Here is a 6,051-nt window from a genome sequence, read left to right as displayed (position 1 = left end):
CTTCAGTGGTTGCATGTCATGGCTTAGAGAACCAGAAAAAGCACAGGTACCTGTCTTCAACTCTCTTCACCCTTGGGCTCCTGAAATTTGCAAAATCTAAGCAATTCTGACAGTGAATCTAGCAGAAAGCAGTTGCAGAGATAAATCCTATCTGGATTTGATCCAATATAATTAATTAATTGATTACTGAGAAATATACCTATCCAAACAGCCTAGAGTTAAAAACAAGGAAAAACATAAGAAAAAATAACAATAAACATTTATCAAAAAAAATCTCAAGTAGCCTCTGCTAACTCAGTAAAATCATGTCCCTTTCCTTATTATAGGTGAGACATTGTTAGTTTAATATCAGCAATAACAGAAAAGTAAATTAGAGCAAGTCTTCCTCCATAATTGCCTATTATACACACTTAGAAGAAGCTTGGGGTCTACTAAATAAGAATAATCACTTACTTAATCACTTAACTTCCCGTTAGTCGTCGATTTGCTCGAGCGGGCACCAGTAACGTCTCCATTTGTCCCTGTCCCGTGCTAGTGTAGCCCAATGGCATCTGTTCGCTCCGGGAACATGAAGGGCCTCAAACCGATCGTTCATGATCTTGACGAAGAAGTCTGACCATCTGGTAGGTGGGCGGCCACGCGGTCTCTTGACATCCCGTGGAATCCAATCAGTAACAGCTCTAGTCCAACAGTCGTCTTTAAATCTCATTACGTGACCAGCCCATCTGATTTTCGACACCTTGGCAAATGAGACAGCATCCCTGATTCTTGATCGTCGACGGATGTCAGAACTCCGGATTCTTTCTCTCATTTGAGTGAAACGTGATATTCCAAGCATAGCTCTTTCTATTCTTCTTTGGGAGATCTGAATAGCGTTCTCATCTTGTTTGCGTAGGGCCCAGGTCTCTGAGGCATATGTTAATGCAGGAAGAACAGTGGAATCAAAGAGATGTGCCCGGAGCTGGAGATTCTTCGTCCTCTTAGCTATTTCTTCGACGTTCTTGAAGGCGTTCCAAGCCACTCTCTTCCTCCTGCGCAGCTCGGGTGCCAGGTCATTTGTCATGTTGACCTCTCGACCTAGGTACACATAGCTGTTGCATTCGGAGATGGTCGTTCCATTGAGAGCGAATGGGGCATCAGGAACAAGGCTGTTTCTCATAAACATTGTCTTCGTAAGATTCAGCTGTAGTCCTACCTTTCCACACTCACAGTCAAAGTCGGCCAGCATTTGTGCCGCTTGGCTGATGTTTGGTGTTATTAGAACAATGTCATCAGCAAAGCGGAGGTGTTGTAGTTGCCGACCATCTATCTTCACTCCCATTCCTTCCCATTCAAGTCGTCGCATGATGTTCTCGAGGGTGGCACTGAAGAGTTTCGGTGAAATGGTATCACCCTGCCGCACCCCTCTCTTGACATCAACGATCACTTCTTTGTAGAATGGTGAGATACTGGTAGTGAATCCGCAATACAGCTCACGGAGGATCCTGATGTGTTGGGCTTGAATGCCCTGATTGGCTAGGGCTTCAATGACCGCTTCCGTCTCAACAGAATCAAAGGCCTTCTTTAAATCAATGAACGTTAAGCAGAGCGGCATCTTGAACTCCCGAAAAACCTCAATGAGCTTGGTTACCGTGTGGATATGGTCGATGGTGCTGAATCCTTTGCGGAACCCTGCTTGCTCGCATGGTTGTCCTTCATCTAGTGTTCTGCCAATCCTATTCAGGATGACTCGAGTGAACAACTTGTAGATGACAGACAATAGGCAGATCGGGCGATAGTTGCCAATGTCATGGATGTCTCCCTTCTTGAACAGTAGTACGGTCCTGCTGGTTTTCCATTGGGACGGAACCTTGCATTCAGACAGGTAGCGAGTGAAGAGCCGAGCCAGTGTATTGATGAGTATTGACGGCAGGTTCTTCAGGTGTTTAGGTCTGACCTTGTCTGGGCAGGGTGCTGTTTGTTTCTTTACCGATGAAATGGCGTGTCGGATTTCGGAAGGGAGAACGTTGGGAACGACATACCCATCCTGTGGAATTTGGTATGTCGGCAAGTGTACATGGCTATCGAAGAGATTTGAGTAGAAGTCATGGATAATCTTCTCCATTGCCGTTCTGGAGGATGTGATGGATCCATCAGGACGTCGGAGGGCAGTCATCTTGGTCTTATAGTTGGCGAAGGACAGGCGGGCGTTACGAATACTTTTCCCGGCTTCTGCCGCATCTACCAGTACTTCTGCTCTTCTCTCTTTGAGGTCTTCCTTGATCGCATCTCTGCACTGCTTTGCAAGCTCGGACGTTAGCTGGCGGTTGCCTGAGGCATGCGCCAAACCACGCTGGCGAATTAGCTCAAGAGTTTTCGAAGATAGGCGACTTTTTGTGGCTATCTCTCTCTTGGCGTTCCTCGCACATTCATGGAGGTGCTGAACCAGTCGATCGTATTCCTCGTCAATGTTGTCAACAATGGCATCTTCCCATGTTGCCGCAATAGTACCAAAGAGTTCCCAGTTGGTGGTCATTCTGGGAGTTCTCTTTTTGAACTTTGCAGCCCTTTCTTCCCGCTCTGTGAAGTAGAATTTTGCACGAAGGAGACTGTGGTCCGATCCCGTTCAAAATTTTGGGACAACAGCGACATCAGTCAGGCAAAACCATCGATTGAATATGATGTGGTCTATTTCGTTGTGGAATCGTCCACCGGGAGACTCCCATGTCCATCGTTTAGATTCTGCCTTCTGGAACTGTGAGTTACCATGAATGGTTTTGGTCGACATGATGAACTCAGACAGTCTCTCACCCTGTTCGTTCCATTCTAGGCCATGGGTCCCGATGTGAAGTTCTTCAGCTGATCTTCTCGGTCCTATCTTGGCATTAAAATCACCCACAATGATCTTGTAGAAGGTGTGGTCTTCTTTATAGAACTTCTCTAGCTCTATGTAGAACTTCTCGATTTCTCTTTCATCATAATGAGATGTTGGTGCGTAGACAACGAAGATAGAAACTGCAGGCAGTGAGCCACATCTATTCAAAACGTCCGATTCGGGTTGTTAGGCATTCGAATGAATCAATGCTCTTGGCAAAGTTTGTGTTGACAAGGACACCAACGCCTCCAACACCTCTTTTATTGCATGTTCCGAGGAACAATTCTTCTCCAGTGTCGAAAACGGCATGGTGAGATTCGTGCCTTCTTGTCTCGGTCAGACCAATGATGTCGTACTTGATCATTCGCGCTTGTACCATCGGGTCCTCGATGGATGCATCTGATGCTAGCGTACGTGCATTGAAAGTACAGACGATCATTTTTGTCTTCCTTCGTTGTGGCAGCCTAGGTCGGCCTTGAGATTTTGTCGGCCTCTCCTTTCTCATCCTTCTCACTGCTGCCATGTCGGTGAAACCTTCAGGGTCAGGTGAATGAGACCAGTTGTAGTTACTGGTTTTGGCATATCAAATACACAGCGGATAGCTTGCCAGGCTCTTCCGTGCGGGCGGAATACTCTCGGTAGCTTGCCAGTCTTTCCGAGAGGGAAAATAAGAATAAGTTGGGAAAAAAATTTAAAGGCATTTGAGATTGAAAAAATGTTTGTAATGTCTTATTTGTGCATTAAAAAATTTGTAGAGGGGGGGTACATTGGGCCAAAACCAGTAATACTCAGAGGCATTATTCCTGGCTCTCAGCTCAGACATGAATCTTGGCAAGGCTCAAGGGACCAAATATTACCAGGGACCAAACTGTGGTCATCTGCATTCAAGGCAAACACCTTCATCTCATGTATTTCTCCATATCATTTTGTGTATTTCAAAGGAATGCCACTTCTGAGAGTTTTAGATTGTGTGTGTGTGTGTGTGTGTGTGTGTGTGTGTGTGTGTGTGTCAAAACATCCTTTTTGGGGGAAAAGGTAGTGCTCAATTATGAAAGTATCAATTTTTTTTTTTTTACCATCTTTAGTGATAGCTACCGAGAGTATTCGATATGCCAGACACAGTAACAACAAAGTCGTTACTGGGCCCGCTCGAGCAAATCGACGATCAACGGGAGGGCCTTTACCTTTTACCTTTTACCATCTTTAGTAGTACGGTAAATAGAAAGCAACATTACTGGGGCCACTTTTGAATACATTTTATTTTACTTTGACACATACTTGGAGTACAAAAATTTGAGAATATCTCAGTGTAATCAGCAATTCTCAAGCTGTTGAGTTACAGAATTTCTCTGTACTTTTCTTCAGGCTTGTGAGGGACACTCCTACTTCTAGGAAAACAAAATCAACATAATTTTTCTCATTAATTTCTCTATGGGTTTGAGCTGCATCTTGGCGACAGGATAGGACCAAGAAGATAGGACCGAGAAGATCAGCTGAGGAACTTCACATCGGGACCCATGGCCTAGAATGGAACGAACAGGGTGAGAGACTGTCTGAGTTCATCATGTCGACCAAGACCATCCATGGTAACTCACAGTTCCAGAAGACAGAATCTAAACATTGGACATGGGAGTCTCCTGGTGGACGATTCCACAACGAAATAGACCACATCATATTCAATCGACGGTTTTGCCTGACCAATGTCGCTGTTGTCCCAAAATTTCAAACGGGATCGGACCACCGTCTCCTTCGTGCAAAATTCTACTTCACAGAGCGGGAAGAAAGGGCTGCAAAGTTCAAAAAGAGAACTCCCAGAACGACCACCAACTGGGAACTCTTTGGCACTATTGCGGCAACATGGGAAGATGCCATTGTTGACAACATTGACGAGGAATACGATCGACTGATTCAGCACCTCCATGAATGTGCGAGGAACACCAAGAGAGAGATAGCCACAAAAAAACGCCTGTCTTCAAAAACTCTTGAGCTAATTCGCCAGCGTGGTTTGGTGCATGCCTCAGGCAACCGCAAGCTAACGTCCGAGCTTACAAAGCAGTGCAGAGATGCGATCAAGGAAGACCTCAAAGAGAGAAGAGCAGAAGTACTGGTAGATGCGGCAGAAGCCGGGAAAGTGTTCGTAACACCCGCCTGTCCTTCGCCAACTACAAGACCAAGATGACTGCCCTCCGACATCCTGATGGATCCATCACATCCTCCAGAACGGCAATGGAGAAGATTATCCATGACTTCTACTCAAATCTCTTCGATAGCCATGTCCACTTGCCGACATACCAAATTCCACAGGATGGATATGTCGTTCCCAACATTCTCCCTTCCGAAATCCGACACGCCATTTCATCAGTAAAGAAACAAACAACACCCGGCCCAGACAAGGTCAGACCTGAACACCTGAAGAACCTGCCTTCAGTACTCATCAATACACTGGCTCGGCTCTTCACACGTTACCTGTCTGAATGTAAGGTTCCGTCCCAATGGAAAACCAGCAGGACCGTACTACTGTTCAAGAAAGGAGACATCCATGACATTGGCAACTATCGCCCGATCTGCCTATTGTCTGTCATCTACAAGTTGTTCACTCGAGTCATCCTAAATAGGATTGGCAGAACACTAGATGAAGGACAACCATGCAAGCAAGCCGGGTTCTGCAAAGGATTCAGCACCATAGACCATATCCACACAATAACCAAGCTTATTGAGGTTTCTCAGGAGTTCAAGATGCCGCTCTGTTTAACGTTCATTGATTTAAAGAAGGCCTTTGATTCTGTTGAGATGGAAGCGGTCATTGAAGCCCTAGCCAATCGGGGCATTCAAGCCCAATATATCAAAATCCTCCGTGAGCTGTATTGCAGATTCATTACCAGGATTTCACCATTCTACAAAGAAGTGATCGTTGATGTCAAGAGAGGGGTTCGGTAGGGTGATACCATTTCACTGAAACTCTTCAGTGCCACCCTTGAGAACATCATGCGACGACTTGAATGGGAAGGAATGGGATTGAAGATAGATGGTCGGCAACTACACCACCTCCGCTTTGCTGATGACATTGTTTTAATAACACCAAACATCAGCCAAGCGGCACAAATGCTGGCCGACTTTGACCGTGAGTGTGGAAAGGTAGGACTACAGCTGAATCTTACGAAGACAATGTTTATGAGAAGCAGCCTCATTCCTGATGC

This window comes from Sorex fumeus, unplaced genomic scaffold (genome assembly GCF_029834395.1).
Source record: "Sorex fumeus unplaced genomic scaffold, SorFum_2.1 ptg000072l, whole genome shotgun sequence".
In the NCBI taxonomy this organism is placed as follows: Eukaryota; Metazoa; Chordata; class Mammalia; order Eulipotyphla; family Soricidae; genus Sorex; species Sorex fumeus.
Note: the sequence above shows the minus strand (reverse complement) of the source record.